Source organism: Canis aureus, chromosome 5 (assembly GCF_053574225.1).
Source record: "Canis aureus isolate CA01 chromosome 5, VMU_Caureus_v.1.0, whole genome shotgun sequence".
NCBI lineage: Eukaryota > Metazoa > Chordata > Mammalia > Carnivora > Canidae > Canis > Canis aureus.
This window is the reverse complement of record NC_135615.1, coordinates 39,438,543-39,458,390: the sequence shown is the minus strand read 5'-3', so window position 1 is coordinate 39,458,390 and position 19,848 is coordinate 39,438,543. Positions and strand designations below refer to the sequence as shown.

Sequence of the window (19,848 nt, the reverse complement as noted above, 5' to 3'; positions counted from 1 at the left end):
TGTTTTGTTCTGTTGTTTTTTTCTCAGTTGTAGAAAGGGGAACGGAAAGGTGGATATTTAAAAAAGAATTAGGAAATTATGGGTTATTCTTTAATTTTCTCTAGTAGCCCCAAACATTCAGGACTGCAGAAAGAACTTAAATATGAAATGAAATAATACAGTCACACACAAGTAGTATTGGAAAGGGCATTATAATGACTAGGAGAGTGAGAAGGAAGATTATCTTAAAAGATGACAGAAAATTATAAAGCCATTTGCTCTTCCCAATGGGTTCCTATGATATTTTAGATTTATTTTAAGCTAGAAATAGGAAACTATTTGCAGCATGATGTCATGCTGCATGTATTTCTGGCCTCAGTGGTTGATCATTCAGGAGACACTCTCATGATACCTTCTTGGACAGAATCAAACTGTGCAGTAATTTTAGGGCCCAGCAAGAAAGATTTAGATGTGACTGGAAGATACTCAGCTTTCCGACAGGTTGGGTATGGAAAGTGAGGCCCAAAGAAGTAATCAAAGATGATCTTGAAGTTTTGAGTCTCGGTATCTTTGGAGAAGAGCGGATCCTGGTAGACACAGGAGAGTCTGTAGGAGAAAACAGCTGTTCTGGGGGACAGAAAGAGTTCAAGTTAAGATTTACTGAGTCTGAAGGATGTCAAAATGGAGAACATCTTGCAAGTATCTTGGCATTACTGGCCTAGCTTTTGAAAGCCCAGGGATAAAGATTTGATAATCATTGTCCTTGAGCAGATGGTGGAAAAGAATGTTGACCTATTTCAATGTGTTTATTATCTGAAAGGTATTATGAAGGGTGCCAGAAACTGCAGCAAGGCAGATCTGGTTCTCTGCTGAGTTACAAGGATTATGAAGAAATAAGAGAGAGGTAGCTATGGAAGTTTTGTATAGGGAAGGGGAGGCAATTTCTAAGCGGAAATCTGGTGGTGAGATGGGATAATGAGCTTTGATATGTAGAAGTTTACTATAGATTGAAAAAAATAGGTGCTTATTCTTAGAATGGGAGAGAGAAATGATTATTATAAGAGGCCTCCTAGAGCTGGCACAAATACATTGATGAGGTAGAAAGGGGGTCCATTTAGACAGTTGAAACCACTCGGGCTCTGCGAGAGCTATCCTCCATTTCTGAATATTCACATAAAATCGACAAGGCATGGAAAGAAATGATCAGAGAGAGCATACTTGGTATTAGATAATGTATAAAACATTTAATAAAGGCATTTCAGCCAGTTCAAAATTTGCTTGAATTTTTCAGTTATGTGGACTCTACTCCTAGTTGAGAAATGAAAATTGTGTTTATTTTGATGGTAAGGAGACATACCTTGACCAGTGTTCCTTGGCAACTCCAATATTTACCAAGGACATTTAGGAAACTGGCAGTGAAAACACATGGAGACCTATGAGACTCATTCCAAGCCTGGTTAGAATTGCTGTAAATCTAAACCAGGTGATGCTAGCACAAGGCAAGCCTATGAGGCCTGAATGTTGAGGAGGTGCTCATTCAGTGGTGACTCATACTTGGTGCAGATGGTGTTAAATGGACTTTCTGTTTTAACATTTTAGATACCAGCTGCAATTATATCAACGACAATAGTGATTTCAGCTAACTTCACCTGTGGTCAAATATATTTTACCTTGTGCATGTGCATGTGCATGCTCACACATGAACTGTGACCAAAGTTTTATGAAACAATTCTTAATTTCACCATGTGTTGCACATTCATATTTTCTACTCTAGTTCCCTTTCTTAAATTTGTCATGATTCTCTAAATTGATTTCACAGTCCCCAAATAAATCGTGACTTAAAGTTTGTAAATCATTGAGATGAACAGTGATATTCTCTTATTTTACGATCTGCTTCTATCTCCTTCTTTGTTAATGTCTTATATATTCTCGGAACAATAGCCAATTCTGATCCTTAGTCTTAGCATATGAGAAGCTATATTGTTTCCCCAACTATAAAGATTCATTATACTGGGTGAATATTAGCTTGACAATAGTGGTCTTACATGTTTACGCAGTTTTTCTTTGTGTATTTTTTTTTTAAGATTTTATTTATTCCTGAGAGACGAGAGAGAGAGAGAGAGAGAGAGAGAGAGAGAGAGAGGCAGAGACACAGGCAGAGGGAGAAGCAGGCTCCATGCAGGGAGCCCGATGTGGGACTTGATCCTGGGTCTCCAGGATCACACCCTGAGCCGAAGGCAGGCACTAAACTGCTGAGCCACCCAAGGATCTCCCTCTCTGTGTTTAAGATGATATCTGTGCTACGATGGAGGTAGGGCAAAAGACGAGAAAACAGGGAGAATTTATTTATAGGTGGCTTAGTGATTATTGTGATTTAATGTTTACAGATGACTTAGTGATCACTAAAACGTAATATAATAGAACTATATTGATAAAAGAACTCCAAGCCCGTAGCCTCATCATCTGCCCTGATTTCATGTCCATGACCCCAACCTGACAAATGAGTACAGTCTAAATATTTGGTAAGTGATTGGTTCAAAAATAGCCTCTTAGCCCAGTCAAGTTAATTAGATCCATTCTGGTGACTGTAGTAGTTCTTTTTCCATCTACAATTGACTAAATGTGAGACAGAACCCTGGATGCTGGCAGCCATATTTGCCACCAAGAGGGAAGATCCTCCCTGAGAATGGAAGCAACACAAAAACAAACAGAGCCAAGGGTTGGAAAGCCCAAGAACAATCCCTAAGCATATCATCTGAGCCTAAATTTTTGGTTGTACCTGAAGCACAACAGGTCTCAATGACTGCCACTTATAATCAAGAGTCCTGGTTAAGAACAACAAGAGAAGTGAAGAGAAATTTATACCTGTATTTGAGTGGCAGCATCCGAGGAGATTTTTATACTTTGTTATTTTTTTTTAAATAATGTGGATATTTTAAATTTTACAGAGGGTCAACATGAAAAGTTAGCATTCCTCGAGATGCTCTTTGGAAAGTTAGACTCCGAGTCGGTCTTATTTGGAGATACTATTCAATCTACCTCTCAGATTTTGTATTTCTGAAATTCTGGAAGGATCTAATTTTATAGTTTGACCACGCAGATTTTTCCTTTTTGGGTCCAGCCTCACTGTTTCCATGAACTTCTGTCAACAAATACTGCAGCTTTTGTTATCTCCCTAGTAGGCGTTTCCCAAGGGCACTTCCCTGAATATTGTGAAGAAATGTAAATAAAGGCACTAAGTGGAATTACTAATGTCTGAAATACACAGAAGCTGGGGGTAAATGTCTTAACTCAGGCTTGGTCCTGCGAATACAGAGGAGGAGCACTTGGCAATAAGCAGGTCTTCCCCCCAGTAGAGAAGCATGGGGTAGAGAAGCAGTATAGGGGTAGGGCAAGAGGCCGTGGTTGTGTGGTCATTTTAGTGTATTTGAGTCCCATATATTTTTAATTTTTTATTTTGAGTAATTATAGATTCACATGGACTTGCAAGAAATAATATAGAGTGATCACATATACCCTTCTCTAGTCTTCCCCCATAGTAACATCTTGGATAATTACACAGTATCAGTACCCAGGAAATTGACATCTTTCAACTTTATTTTGATTTCTGCAGTACTGCATGCACTTGATTATGTGTGTGTGTGTGTGTGTGTGTGTTCGCACACATATTTGGTTCCATGCAGATTTATCATGTATAGATTCTTGTAGATTTAGAATTACCACCACAATCAGACACAGAACAGTTGTATCACAAGGATCCCTTTTATGACCATGCCCATCTACCAATACATCCCCCAACCTATGTCAACCACTACTCTGTTCTGTCTCCGTAATTTTGTCACTTGAGATGTATTTTTAGTTTGTTTCTCTCATCCTAGAAATATCTAGAATACTTGAATGTGAAGTTGAGGAGGACACGTATAGCAAGGCTATGCGTTCTGCTCTCTTTCACCCTCTCTTTACTTAGAGAAATCTTTTAACAGCCATCTGTGCAGCCTTTCTGTTAATAGAGAGATAGTGGAGGTCAATGTGTTGTAAATGATAGGGTGGCTCTGTAGTGCTCTAACTTCCTGACCTCCAAACCTTGGCTGTTTCCTATGGTAAATGGGGTTAATAATTATAATGATCTCACAGAGTTGTTTGAGGTTAAAATGAAATAATGCACGTCAAACACTGCATGCCGTTATTAAAGAGAGAACCGGGTCAGCCCCAGTAGCTCAGCGGTTTAGTGTCACCTTAGACCCAGGGCAGGATCCTGGAGACCTAGGATCGAGTTCCCCATCGGGGTCCCTGCGTGGAGCCTGCTTCTCCCTCTGCCTGTGTTTCTGCCCCCCCCCTCGGTCTCTCATGAATAAATAAATAAAATCTTTTTTAAAAATTCTGGAAGCCGAGTCCAGAAGTCTGTGTATAAATAAATAAATAAATAAATAAATAAATAAATAAATAAATAGAGAGAGAACTCTGTGCCACACCCCCTTGGACAGTTATCACATGACTATACAACGAAAGTTTTAGAGAGGTGTTGCTCCTAGAGAGCTGGAATCTTCCTCTCCCAGATTCTTGTCATCGGCCTTAACTTTACTTTCCTAAGCCTCACAGAATAAATTGGATCCTTGTTCTACCTTGTTCTACAGCATTTAGCTCTTGTAAGTCAAATCCTGTGCTCGCCTCCTCTCCGGGCCCCACTTCCTTTAAAGTGATCCCCATATGATTCCTTAATGACAGAACTGGGTCTGTCTTTTTCACCATGTCTTCATCGCCTAGCAGAGTGCCTTGCCCATGTTTTGTGCTCAAACATGTTTTAATGGACGATATACCTTAGCAATCTTTTATCTTCACAGTTGTCCTGAGCACTCACCATTCAGCCAGTTTCTCTTAAACAGTGGTACAAAAATGGCTTTTATTAATCTCTGTCTATAAAAACAAAGGTTACAAGGTGTATCATTTCTGAGCTCCAACAACAAATGGCAATGTATTGTGTTACTTTGAACATGAGAAAAAAAATAAACTTCTATATAAACCTTTGGAGCTAATGTTATAGAGTAATAGGAAATTCTCTATTTCTGGGTAGGTTTCTAATCCTGTTTATTAAGTCACAGCTAGGTTTTTTTGGCTGACTGATTTGTCAGGAAAACCACTAGATCTTTCCATAGGAGTGGTCACTATAGCACCAATCGTTTCTTCCATGTTGGTTTGAATTAAATCCAAGAAATGACACCCATCTTGCTTCCTCTTCTTTTTGAGAAAAGGAATTGTCATCAAACCAACTGCAGGACTATATGATGTTTTCCTTGCACATAAGTGAGACTCCAGCATAAGCTCAGAAAATTAAGTCCAGGTAGCCCGGGTGGCTCAGCGGTTTAGCGCCGCCTTTGGCCCAGGGCCTGATCCTGGAGACTCAGGATCAAGTCCCACATTAGGCTCCCTGCATGGATCCTACTTCTCCCTCTGCCTGTCTCTGCCTCTCTGTGTGTGTGTGTCTCTCATGAATAAATAAATAAAATCTTTTAAAAAGAAAAAGAAAAAGAAAATTAAGTCCATGTCTGTCCCACCCCACCAACATTCAGGTCACCATCATCTCATCTAAAAAGCCGGCAGCAGATTCCTAGCTAGTCTCCAGATCTCCATTTGTCTCACTCTTTTTTTTTTTTTTTTTTTTTAAGATTTTATTTATTTACTCATGAGAGACACACAGAAGCAGAGACATAGGCAGGGGGAGAAGCAGGCTCCCTCCAGGGAGCCCGATGCGGGACTCAATCCCAGGATCCCCAGGACCTGAGCCAAAAGAAGATGCTCAACCACTGAGCCACCCAGGTGCCCCCTCTTATCTCACTCCTTAGACTCTCTCCACACTGCTGCTGGCTTGATCTTGCAGAAGCAAAAGCCCCAAACGCCATTTCTTCCTGTGACTACACCCTGAGCTGTCACCTCCTTATGACCCCTCATTTACTGTGCTCTATCCATTTAAAATGGCTTGTTATACCTTAATGCATTTGTGTTCTATTTCATCCCTTGATTTTTTCAGAAAGTATCTCTACCTGAAATAATTTTTATCTAACTGTAACTTGTCCCTCAGCTTAGACATTGGGTCTTTCCTGAGCCCAAATCCAGGCCAGAAACTTCTCCTAAGGGCACCTGAACTCCCCTCCACCACCATTACAACTCTCATCACGCTATGTGATAATTGCTGTTTGCTCACTGTAAGCAAGTGGTGGGTGGAAGTTAAGGAGAGATTCTATTTGCATATATGTTATATAGTATAGCATGGGCTTTTGGAGAAGGCTTCACCTTTGAAAACTGAAGGAATTAATTGTTAAAATATTGTGACTTGTTTTTATATGATGAGTGAGATGGATGTTGGGGGAAAAAGTTTGGTATAATTCTGTAACATTCTAAAAAGAAATATTCCTATTACACGTATTTTTCATACACATGCATTATGCTTCAAATTTTAGTTCCCAAACTAGTTTTAAGGATCCTTTCTGTCATACAAACATTTTGAATATGATGCAAACAATTTCTGCATGCCTTGTGGGCTTTCCTTAAATGGAGTAAAAACTGTGCATTATCTGCACTCTTTCCAGTCCAATTATAGATTTTCTGTGGTTAGCAGCTGGACGTTTGAACACATTCCTCCTATAGCATGGAGATCCAAGGAGTTCTGAATTTGTGATTAGCAAGAGGAATTGTGCCTTAAAACATACATCACTCCCAAATGGAGCTGAAACATTCAACATCTCATTTATTCTGTAGTAAACAATTTTGTTTTCTAACAAGGAACAGTTGCCATCCAACTCCTTCTAAATTTCGGTGTATACTTCCTTGAACAGAAAGCTTTTGGTGTTTTTGACTACTTTTCTTTGATTGTGTGCCCAGTACCACAAGGTGAAACTAGACAGTTTAAAAAAAAAAAAAGTCTCATTCAGCTTACATTGTAGCAAAACTTCACATCCTCTCAGAGATGAGTTGAAATGCCTCATCACCTTATTGTGAATCTTATTTGTCCTGAATAAAGAAACTCCTATAAGATGAAAGAAACTCAATGAAAAGAAATTCCTGCAATTTCTTATTTACTTTTATCTCTGGCAGTTTATGGGGGAAATAATAAAAACTTTACAGATACATGCACACACGCACACAAGGGTATTTGCTCCAGTATTGCTTCAAAGGGCAAAGAACCAAAAACTAGAATGTCCATTAGAAAATGGTTGAAAAAATTATGGCACCTCTATACTGTGGGATATCAGTAACCATTAAAAAATCAAGTTAGGCTCATATCCACAAATCATGATTTTTCCAAGTGAGAAAATAAGGCTTCAGAATAATGCATATAATATAATTTCTTCTAAGAACGGTATGACCAGTTGGGGGAAATGCTCTTTCTACTGGGGGGAGAGAGAGAGAGAGAGAGAGAGAGAGAGAGAGAGAGATTTGTATGTAGTTTTAAGAACACTGATAAAAGACTGGACCATCTTAATCTGTTAACACTGGCAGAAAGATAGCATTGGAAAAGGCCTATTTCTTTACATGTCTTTGCATTATTTCATTTCTTGCAAATAACATAGTTTTTTGAAATGAAAACTAACAGAAAATAAATTCTCAAAAAGGAGAGTTACAAAAGAGAGAGAGAACGAAAGAGAAGCCACAACAAACCACGGGTGTCAGTCTGTTTATTCTGGTTCCACCACTAGCGTAGAACTCCTGCAGTCCCTGCCAAGGGCAGAGGACACCTAAGCCAGGCCATGAAACAGTAGCAGGAGCAAAGGGGGAGAAGGGAAGACGTGGATGAGAATCTGAAGAATGACCGCAGATTTTGTCAAGATTTACGGGCTGCTGAGAATGCCATTCATTTAATTCATATGTGCTGAGCACATGTAGGTGCAGGGGCTGTGGGGGTGCTGAGGATAGGACTGTGCACAAACACACAGTCACTGCTCAAGGTCTATAAATGATTAGCCTAGAGGTAGGGCTCAAATGAGGTGGGGGTGTAGGCAGTGGTCCAAGTCGTCATGGCAGCAAGGAAGCATTCAAGAACAATTTCATTATGGACTCAAGGGATAAAGAAGAAAAAGAAATCACTATATTGAGTTATATCACCAAGTCTCTTCCTGGTTTTTACTAGGATTTTTCATCTGAAGATTTATTGTCAAACTCCTTTCTACAGATAAAATGCTTACCATAAATCACATTGTAGGGATGCCACTTGAAGAAAAAGTTGGCGTAGCCACCTTGCAGTAAGTTTGAGAAACACAGTGATGAAAAGTGCATCCAGACACCACAATAAAATACTGTGAAAACATAAGATGAGGCCGTGTGGGATCCTGGTAACATTCTAGTCTAACCTGGGTAGTGAGTACATGGCTGCTCCTTTTATTACTATTTCTTAAACTGCACATACACATTTCATATACTCTCTGTAACGTCGTAATATGAAAACCAAAACAACAAAGAAGTAAATTATTTTTGAGCAAAAGTTAACGCTTCCATAATGTATGAATTAAATTTCTATATCAAACCTTCTCAATGACACACAGCTATAGATGTTCATTTTTCTGTCTTTTCTCCTTAATTATGCTGTTTCTATCACAATAAATCATTTAGGCAAACAAAGCATGATTTTTAATGAAGTTTCATGGAGATTTTAAGCAAAGAGCAAACATTTCACATTAAACTGAAATTGGGGGATCCCTGGGTGGCTCAGCGGTTTGGCGCCTGCCTTTGGCCCAGGGCGCGATCCTGGAGTCCCAGGATCGAGTCCCACATCGTGCTCCCGGCATGGAGCCTGCTTCTCCCTCCTCCTGTGTCTCTGCCTCTCTTTCTCTCTCTCTCTCTTTCTCTCTCTCTCTCTGTGTCTATCATAAATAAAAATAAATAAATAAATCTTTAAAAAATATTTTAAAAAATAAAATAAACTGAAATTGACATCTTGAATCCTTTAATACTTATATACTGATAGTATTTTGCTTTAGCTTCAGCAGTGATGAGAGAAATGATAAATATTCTAACAATATCAAGGAGCTATGAATATTCAGATTGTGAGCAAGTCCTAACTGCCCACAGTTTTCCTTTGGAGTGGGGAAGGGTTGTCAGAGAGACTTCCAGAAGAAGTGACTGACTTACCCTTGAGGTGTTAAATGCTGGCCCCACAAAATATACCAAATACTATGTGGTGATAAAGCCCAGTTCATTGCTTGGTGCAAGTGAGGAGAACACCCCTCTAGAGAACCATAACAGCACCTGAGAGACGTTGAGATACTGATTGAGGTTTGAGGTCTGGTTTAAAGTACGCCTGTCTATGCAGGGGATCTAGCTAAGATTAGGTCAATGTTATGACCAAATAATTTGGGATGTGTAAAAACAGCAAAGGGAGGATTTTGAGGTTAGAGTTTCAGAGTCTTGGACTATAAACTGTTAGTTGATGCTTTCTATTGAATAAATTGATGAGTCTTTCAATTCCTGGAATGAACAACAAAGTTGGTTGCAATGATTTTCTTCCTGGGCAAGAGTCTTCTGGAGTAGTAAAATTATGTTGATGAAGATGATGAAATAAGGAAGTCATGTTAATAATTGCAGATAGTAAGCTGTGTGGAAGATTTCCTCTCTCCGTGAGTAGGAAGTCAGAGACAGCAGGAAGGATCCACCCATCATTCCTTCCACACAGCTAGAGACTTGGCATCCTTTAGCCCACTGCCGTAGTAGGTTGAGTCACTAATGCCAAGAGCAGGTTGAAACTGCTCTGTCATTGCGTGTTTTGTAATGTGACCCTTTCTCTGGGCCTCCATCTGGTCCCTGTTTCAATATTTCTTTTTTTTTTTTTTTTTTTTAACTTTTTTTTTTTTTAATGTTTATTTATTTATGATAGTCACAGAGAGAGAAAGAGAGAGAGGCAGAGACACAGGCAGAGGGAGAAGCAGGCTCCATGCACCGGAAGCCCGATGTGGGATTCGATCCCGGGTCTCCAGGATCGCGCCCTGGGCCAAAGGCAGGCGCCAAACCGCTGCGCCACCCAGGGATCCCCCTGTTTCAATATTTCTAGGGCTCTGCTAAATCATCCTCTTGGGGCTTTCATTCTCTGACTATAGGCAGGTGGGAGATGATAGTGAATAAAAAGCAATCCCCCTAGAGTCAGATGCCATAGGTTCCCATGCCACCTCTACCACTTAGTGGCTGTGTGAGCTCGTGTCAGATGCTTAACTTTTCACTGTCCCATTGTTCTTATTTCAATAATAAAAATAAGAACAAAACTGATCTCGTTGAGGGAGCTAAAAGCCCAATAATTCATGATAACTGCTCATATTTTTCTGGTTGTTGTCATCACTCTTCTAGTTTTCACTCTACAGTGTCAGAGGTTAGACCATTTAAAATATTTTAGACTAAGAGAGAGTTTTAACCTACATATTAATTAATCTAGCATGTGCTCCTGTACATTTAAATCCAATAGAAGAACAGCCAAGCATATAACTGAGGACTCCTAATGTTTAAGATAAACATAATAGAATAAAATATTGAAGTCACTAGCATATATATATATATATATATATATATATTTAAAGATTTTATTTATTCATGACAGACAGAGAGAGAGAGAGAGAGAGAGGCAGAGACACAGGTAGAGGGAGAAGCAGGCTCCATGCAGGGAGCCCGATGTGGGACTTGATTCCAGGACTCCAGGATCAGGCTCTGGGCTGAAGGCGGCACTAAACTGCTGAGCCACCTGGGCTGCCCCTCTAGTTTATATTTTTAAATGATGTAAAACCATGAAACAATTTTGAGAAAGATTTTTTTTTTTTTTTTTTTTTTAGTCCTTATAACTTACTCACAGGCATTTAATTGCTGTGGGTTGAAAATGTGCTGAACTGGTCTGGTTTTTCTTTTGGTTCTGTTATAAAAATAAGGTTGTTTCTGCCTGATTTTAACCAGCCAGATTTGAGACAGTAGAATTTGGCCAGTTAGTCAAATTCCCTCCTCATCTGCACCTGCCACTGTGAGGTTCAGCTGGCAGTTGCCCTGTTGTTGACCTGTGGGATCTCTGAATCTGTCTTCCTGCTCTAGAAGGGGCTGAGAGAGCAACATGGGGCCATTCTGCTGTGGGTGCGCCATCACAGTAAGGCACCATGGCCTGGCTTGCTTTCTGAAGTGCACAGTGGGGGGGCAGGCAGTGGAAAATAGGAAAGAGGGTATATGGAAAAAGGAATCACATTTTGGGAAGAGCTGGCTCCTAGAAGTACCTAAATTCTAAGGGATGCTTCTACTGATGTGGCATAGACTTTCTAACTCCGTGTATTTATAGCTAGGTGTAGAGATTTCTGTTGTGAATTTGTCAAAGAACATGGTCATGATTAAAAATGAAAACAGCTGAAATACAAGCCAAGTGTCCAAGTCATGTCCTAGTATGATCAGGCTTTATTCTCATAGATATATTAAAGAAAAATGGAAAGAAATGTACAGGTGTGTTTTCTTATAAATCATTGAGATCATTGATGTAAAACCTGTCAAGTAACTCAATTATACTATTACAGAAAATTGGCAATTATTCAGTTAAATCTTCTATCCCAAGCAGAAATTACATCTATAATGATTCTCCAGCATTTAGCTGAATGTTTATTTCTACTGTTTTTTAAAGCTTTATTTATTTACTTATTTGAGAGAGAGAGAGAGAGAGAGAGAGAGAGAGACGGAGAGTTGCATGAGCAGAGGGAGGGGCAAAGGGAGAGGGAAAGAGAATTTCCAGCAGACTCCCCACAGAGCGTGGAGCCAGATATGGAGCTCAATGTCACGACCCATGAGATCACGACCTGAGCCGAAACCAAGAGCCATCCAGGCTTCCCTCTTTCTACTTTTGATAAACTCAACATTTTATAAGCAGCTTTCACCCTTTTGGGCCAGTGTAGGAAAGCTCTTCTTATATTAAGACAGAATTTATGGCTAATCAACTTCTACCGTTACTTCTATCTCTGCTTCCTTGAGCTTCACAAAACATATGTCATCCCTCTCTAACTTGGTTTCCTCTCAAAAACTCAGTCCATAGATACTTACTGAATATGTATTTTATGCCATGATGCAAAGACCTGGGAAAATCAAGCAGAAGTGCTTCCTGACTTCCCAGGGTTTGGAGGACACTACCTTATTTTCATCAAGCCTCTTATTTTTCAGGCTTACTATCACTAATCCCTTTTCATTTCTCCCATAGAACATATTTCTTACCCTCAGATCAAGCACATAAGACAAGAAACAAAACTGTACACATTTCTCCAGATGTGATTGAACTAATGCAGAGCACAGTGGCCACTATTAGCCAATTTATCTTTGCATCACCATTAGCATTGAAAGCAGGCCTCATACACATCTGAGTGCTCAATACATATTGAAAGGCTGTGGATACTCCACTCTTTCTCATGTGGTCTCACTGGTCTGAGTTCTTCTATTAACTTCTCGTGATGGATGCAGCCATAGATTATGCATGATTAAAACAAATGCTTGGGGAATAAATAGTGAACCATATGTGACTTAGAAGTTTCTTAAAGAAGAAATTAAATCCACCTTAGGAAATTCCTATGAAAATAGTTGCATTCAAGTGAGTCTGCTGCCACAATAAAAAGCATTTTTTATCTAAATGATGAATTCTGTATTCAAATAAAATCATGAAGAGAACTCTGCATTGGTATGTGATTCAGGATAGATTTGTCTATCTGTTGGCTGCACATGGTTGTACTGAACGAAGGTGATCAGGTCAAAAAAATTTTTTTAAATGCTCACTTTCTCACTTTGGATGTAGGTTTTAGGAACTGCTATGTTAATATACTCTCTCAACCTTCAGAGCCCACTCTCTTTGACTACACACACACACACACACACACACACACACATGTAGAGTATTGGATATAGTTATGTCCAGGCATTATTTCCCATGCCTAATTATGCCTTGAAGAGTAATCTTCAAAGAGGACAGAGACTCCCAATATAAAAGCAATTGCAAATGCCTCATGTGAGTGTGAACGGCAGTTAAAGGGAGAGACCTATGGAAAGAATCTCTGCTGTAATGTGATTCTCTTTTATTGATCTCACCAAAAGACTGTTCTCTACCTCTCTGTTTCCCATCCTGGTGCATTGGCCACCTATTTTTAATTCATCCCTTCTTAGATTTCCTAAATAAAACTACTTATACTAGTGAATCTTAGCTTTTCCAAACAACAATCTTTATGCTTAGGATTCTTATTCACTAGCTTAGGAGCTTTTTTTTCCTATGGTGAATCTTATTTGTGTTATTTTTTTTATTTGGTTTCAATAGTACTCTTAACATTTTTAGAAGCTCCAAATAACTTTTTAAATCATTCTGACTTCAGTAATATTCATGACATCTTGCAATACAATGTCTATAGATTTATATTTATTTTATTTTACTTTTTTTAAGAGAAAGAAAGGAAGAGGGAGAAAGAAAAATCTTAAGCAAGCTCCATGCCCAGCATGCAGCCCCAAGCAGGGCTCGACCTCACGACCCTGAGATCATGACCGGAGCTGAAATCAATAGGCAGTAACTTAACTGACTGAGCCACCCAGGGGCTCTGTCTAAAGACTTTTTAAGCAGCATGTTGATTCTTCTCCACCAATAATTTATAATACTGGCAGGATCAGACACAGCTCACCCACCAGGAGCTGCTTAATGTGTCTCAGTCAGTTGAATTGATGGTCTGTTCTCATCCAGGGAAATTTGAACTACTTTTAACATCAAATAACCAATCCATCCATTACTGAATCTATCAAAGCCTGTGATCCCCAATGACCATTAAGATGCTCTCAATTAAATGGGCTGGTCAAATCAAAGTCCACTCATGTAGTGCCTACAGACACGGTCTGTGCTGAAATGACACATTTTCAAAACCCAGAAATGAGTGCTAGGCAAGATGGGAAATAAAATGAGCCTTTGCATTGGGAGTCTCTTTCCACTGCAGAATAGTCTTTGAAACATAATTAAAGTCTGGGAAATACTGCATAGAAAGAATTCTAGGTATTTCGGCATGGCAAAGAGTCTGACCAGCAGTGCAACTCCACCTGTTAGATATGCATAATCAAAATGATCATTTTAGGAAACAATTTGTCAAAAAGACAAAGTGTTTATAATTCTTTTGAGTTTTGAAAAAGACGTCTCAGTGAGAAGAAACCATTTTTAACGTTTCTTTTAAAATCCTTGAAATGGTTTTTCTTTCGTTCACTCAAAACTTGATTATTACGAACCAAGGTATTTCAAAGAACTTATTCTGCTTTGATTTTCCACACATTCACTCTCCATTCTTTCAGGGTAATATTTTAAATTAGCTTGTGCTGTATCACCTCTAAAATATCAGTTTTATTTGAGAGATAATACAAAATAGCTTCTCTTATTTTACCTTTCTCATCCCTAGTTTGACTCTCTTTTTAAATTCACTTTCTCTTTGCAGTTGCTGCTTGTTGCAATAGAGCAGTAATTTTTTTTTTAAGATTTTATTTATTTATTTGAGAGAGAGTTAGCAAGAGAGAGAGCACAAGCAGGAGGAGGGGTAGAAGGAGGAGCAGACTCCCCACTGAGCAGGGAACCTAAGGCAGGAGTCGATTCCAAGACCCTGAGATCATGACCTGACCCAAGGCAGACACTTAATTGACTGAACCACCTAGGTACCCCTCAATAGAGCAATAACTCTTATCGTGTAAAAATGAGGATAAACATAATTTCCAATAAATTTGAATTTAGATAAATATACTTTGTTTTTAAAGCAGGTTGTCCATGTGACTGAGAGCTTCAGGCAGAAATGCATTCATTTCGATATTGGTGCTGACAGTAACTGATGGTACCCTTGGGCAGGAGGGAAAAAATAGGAGATTCAGGCTATGTGCACATTTTCCCTTATTAACTCACTGCAAGGCTCTAAGCTCCTATGAGGGGCAAAACAAGCCTCTTCACAGAAGAAAAGAACACATTCAAATTTTTTAATAGTTCTGAGATAAGAAGTCATCTGGGTCATCACTTCATTTTGCCATTGGCAAATCTGAGGCCCAAAGAGAAGTGATTTGTCTCGGGTCCCACAGCTGGTTAGAGACAGATGGGGACCAAGAGCCAAGCCTCTACTCTCCCAGTGCAACCCATTTTTCTGCTTCCTACTTCCTTGGATAGGGACAGTTACCCCTACCTAAAACACAGTGTGAAGTTTTTCTTTCCCATAGCCCTGGAGCCCATAAAGGCCCATACAATTGGCCAGCAGATCAGATCATCTCTATGATATAAAAGTGAAACATCAAAATACCTCTTGCAACTTTCATCCCCTGGCCTTCAGCACACCAATCCAATTAGAAACAGTGTTTTTCTAATACCACTATAGGCAATGGGAAGAGACCTAACCAGATGATAAGTTGCATGCAGACTTCTTCAGACCTTCTCTTTTGGTTTCACCAAGAAGTCCTAGCAGCATATGATATATAAGCGATTGACACTCATTCCAGGCTTTGTGAACACTAGATGTTGACCACATTTTTCAGCATTGTATGCTCTTTTTTTTTTTAAGATTTTTAATTAATTTATTTTAAATTTATTTTAATTAATTAATTAATTTATTAGACACAGAGAGAGAGGCAGAGACATAGGCAGAGGGAGAAGCAGACTCCCTATGGAGAACCTGATGCGGTACTCGATCCCAGGACCCGGGGATCATGACCTGAGCCGCAGGCAGACACTCAACCACTGAGCCACCCAGGTGTCCCTGTATGCTCCTTTATATTCAGATATTCTAATCCTATGGTGGAGCTACCTTTAACATTATGAAAGGAAAGTCTTATGGTTTAGAGGCTGAAAGATGTAGACTTTTTCTGGCCCAGAAGAACCAGAAGTTTCCTTACCCTGGCAGTTCTGGAACTACTGCTAAGCCACTTTGTGGAGCTGATGGTTGGTGAGATAACTAAAGAATTTCAATAAAGCTACCAGCACTGGGATTCCACACGGAATTTTGTATTCAGACCTCCTACCAAACTTTGCTCACGGATCCCAGTCCCAGCCCTCAGCTATGATCTGATATGTGTGAGAGGCCTTCTGCCTCACTCTGAGAACCTCATCTCTCCAGACACCACAGACCAAGCAAGATTCAGATTTTCTTCCTCCACAGCACCTAGCTTAGAAATATGAACATAGTAGGAATGCAAAACATTCTTCATACGTGACAACAGATAGTTGTTTTCTCTGTACCCTTGTTTGGATAGAGTAGCAATTCACCCACTTGGCCCTACACTATCCATATTTTAGTTGCTCCCATTACTAACCTGTTAACCTTTTCCCTTTCAAGTCAGACATTAAACAATACCCACTTCTTTACTTCTATCAGTTCAGCTACAATGTTTCTGAAGTCCTTTTAGGGCTTGGGAAGAAAGGAACAAATATATAAAAGTACAATCATTATGAATATTAGAATCTTTCTTTCAAATCTTTTTGAATGTAGATCCTTAGAACAAATCTTGTAAGCATATTGAATATAAATTTCAAAACTTGTTACGATTTTGAGACAATTCCTTATTCATTTCAAAGCATTCCAGCTTGCATTAATATTTATTTTTTAATTCAGTGGGAGGCATTCCTTTCTCAACAAAGCCAACTAATTACCTGAAAGAATCATAAAACCAGAAGTTCAAATATTAAGAAAGGAATTCAGGTTAAAGCACATTTGTGGCCCACCTATTGAAACACCATAATGACTGTGATGATAGACTGCATTTACATGGCATTGTATAAATCAAAAGAAAAATGTGCTGTCTTAACAAATCATTGTGAAAAATCATGACTGAAAAAATAAAAAATAAAAACCCCAACACAGTTTAGACTTCATTTACCATCTTGAATTTGACATAGAAAAGAAAGTAAGTTCTCAAGTGGGCAAAATGCTGTACAGTTATTTTCCAAAGTGAGGAATAAAAAATGAACAAAACTTGGAGGAGAAAAAAATGCAAAAATAAAATGAAAGTGTAGAAGTGATTCAGCATGGGGCATCTGGGTGGCTCAGTGGTTGAGCATCTGCCTTTGGCTCAGGTCATGATCCCAGTGTCCTGGGATCGATAGTCCCGTATCAGGCTCTCTGCATGGAGCCTCCTTCTCCTTCTGCCTATGTCTCTGCCTCTCTCTCTGTGTCTCTCATGAATAAATAAATAAAATCTTAGATAAAAAAAGAGAAATGATTCAGTGTGAATTCACACACACATACACACACACACACCTACTTTGACTGTGGGTAGGATCTGATCCCCAAGACTGACACAGCAATTTCACCAAGTGGTGTGCTAAATGTATTCTGCTGTTTTTTGCTGGAATCCAGAAGGAATACCACTTCTCCATTTTGCTCACTTAAACTGTGGCTCAAAGGGAGCCCAGGAAACTGTGAGACCCTGAACTTGAACTCAAAGAGTCAAGATGAAAAAAACTTTTTTCCACAAAGATCAAGGAAAGTGAAAGAACTGTTTACATAATCGGGTTCAAACCCTGCTTTATTCTCAAATTCCCCTCTGCTATCTCGGCTTGCATTCAGCGCCCAGGCTTTCATCACTGGCCACATTATCATTAATGTGAGAGGCTGCCAGCAGAGGGTGGAGTCTGGACTTTGGACATCAAGAAGACCACTAAGCTGCCCAAGGTGACTCCTTGATGACGATTCATGGCCTAGCACTTCATAGCAATTCAGAGCTTGCACGGATTTCCATTGCAGCACGCACATTTCACGGATACGTGCAGGGATCACAAAGCTTTTACTGGGAAAAGCAAGGCTCTAATTGTCAGGGAAGCTCTGTTACTGACCCTTGAAATAGAGGAATGACACATCTATCAAAGGAGCCCACAGAACCCAGCACCAGAAACTAACTCTCACCCCTCTGGGTGTCTCTGCTATCGACTTCAGGCCAAGAAATTATTATGATTATCAGATGAAGGGGAAGGGGCGGAGAAACAGGAAAGCTTATAGAGCAGTTAGTAGTCATGAACTTATGAACCACTTTCTCATTTAATTCCAACACTGTTCCATGTAGTAGATTTTTAGGATCCCTATCTTAAAACTGAGGACACTGAGGCTCCTTTAGATAACTTGCCCTAATTCATCCCTAGAACAGTGCCTGGTGTACATAAGCACTTCTAATATTTGTAGAAGGGAGGAAAAGAAGGAAGGAGAGGATGGAGAAATCAGATGAGGGGACCATTATTGTAAACAAAACGAGAGAGGAAAATTCAGCTTAGAGAAATAGTAAGGGGATCTGAGTGGAGCAGAGATTCATAAGATACTTGAAGGACTAATATTATAACATTAATACAAACAGATACTATTGGGCACCTGGTCTGCACTACCTACTGTCTGCTTTACTTATATTAACATATATATTTAGTTAGTTAAATTAACTTCTGCTTTACTTATATTAACTTATTTACTTAATTATATTACTTATATTAACATTTAATCCTTACAATAACCCCATTTTACAAATAAGGTCAAGTATCTTAGGTCAGTTTCCCTAAAAGCAGAGCCTGAGGTGGATTGTCTTGTGCAAGTGATTTTTTGAGGCAGTGAGAGAATCAGGGGACCTTGTGAGAATGTGAGAGCATGAATTAAACCACAGGTTAAACTGATTTGAGGCAGGGGACTGAGCATTGATGTTCTTCATCAGCCAGTCATTGGTTACCGGGGGTTCAGGCAAGTTTTTGGAAGAAGGGCAGCAGTGAGCTGTTAGCAGCCAACACTTAGCATCCTTAGCAACGTATTTAGATCACCTGGAGTTAGTTTGCACCTGCCTATAATGGGGATCTGGGTGTGATATCACTAGGGTCTGCTATCTCAAGTGATGAGCCTCCTGTCCTCTGGTTAGTGCCGGTGCCCTTAAGCTTGCCCTTATGCTGTCTTCTCTAACCTCACACTCTGATTAAATCTGAGAATTGTTTCAGAAACTCTGCTCAGATTTTGCACTTTCTGTTTGAGCGGGATGAGGTGCCAGGTATAGAGGACAGAGGCAATGAATTTAAGCAGGGAGGCCAGGAGGCCATCCTCCAGGAAATAGTGACTGCACAGAGAGGGAGCCAGGATTTTCTTCTTAAAATGCATATCTGACCATGTTAATCCTGTTATAAAGAAACACCAGCAGCTCCTCACCACCTGTAGAATAATGGCTTTACTTCTTGGAATGGTTTCCAGTGGTTGCCAAAAGCTGACTCTAGCCAACTGACTACCTGCTCTAAGGATACATCCACCCCCTTGAGGTCCTGCCACAATGAACATGGAGGAACAATTCTCACCAGTCTTGGAACATGTCACGGCTTTCCTGCGGTTGTCCCTTGTGAGCACACTGCCCTTTCTCATTACCAGTACGTTCCATGCTCACTTCCTACCCATCACTGGAATTTCTGCTTACTCTACAATGCTCACCCCCAGTGCCACCTCCTCCTTCATTGCAGTTTTCCTCAGTGTCTTCACTGGGATTGAGTCATCTTTGTTCTCTGTCCCTGAGTGATGTCTGCAGGTACTTCCCGTACACATATCACAGGATGCCTTCCACTACAACTATATATTTCCTCATGAGATGACAAAATTCTTGAAAGCAATAAAAGAACCAGCTAACAAAAACTCAACTCAAACGAATGTAAGCTCAAGAGATAATTTGTTGGTTCCAAGACTGTGGAAGTCTAAGATGAGAGGCTGGTTCCTGGCATGACGGAATCCAAGAATGAAAATGATGGGAGGTTTCCCTCTCTCTCAGCTTTGGCTCTGTCCACATGCCAGTAAATATGGTCACAGCAACTCTGAGTTTGTCATTTTAATAGCTAGAATTTTAAGTGAAATGGATGAGCTGTTTCCCCAGCAACCACATGAATCTTGGTCAGTAGTG

The 19,848-nt window shown here is 39.7% G+C and overlaps 1 long non-coding RNA gene across 1 annotated transcript; it reads right to left on the bottom strand.

The window, feature by feature from the left end:
- Window positions 1-4,785: 4,785 nt before the first annotated feature.
- LOC144314040 (uncharacterized) lies at window positions 4,786-19,781 on the bottom strand. The gene is made up of 4 exons (XR_013379697.1): window positions 19,389-19,781; window positions 8,157-8,267; window positions 6,911-7,000; window positions 4,786-4,893 (listed from the first exon to the last, which is right to left on the bottom strand). It is a non-coding gene; the product is annotated as an uncharacterized LOC144314040 (long non-coding RNA).
- Between the last annotated feature and the right edge of the window lie 67 nt (window positions 19,782-19,848).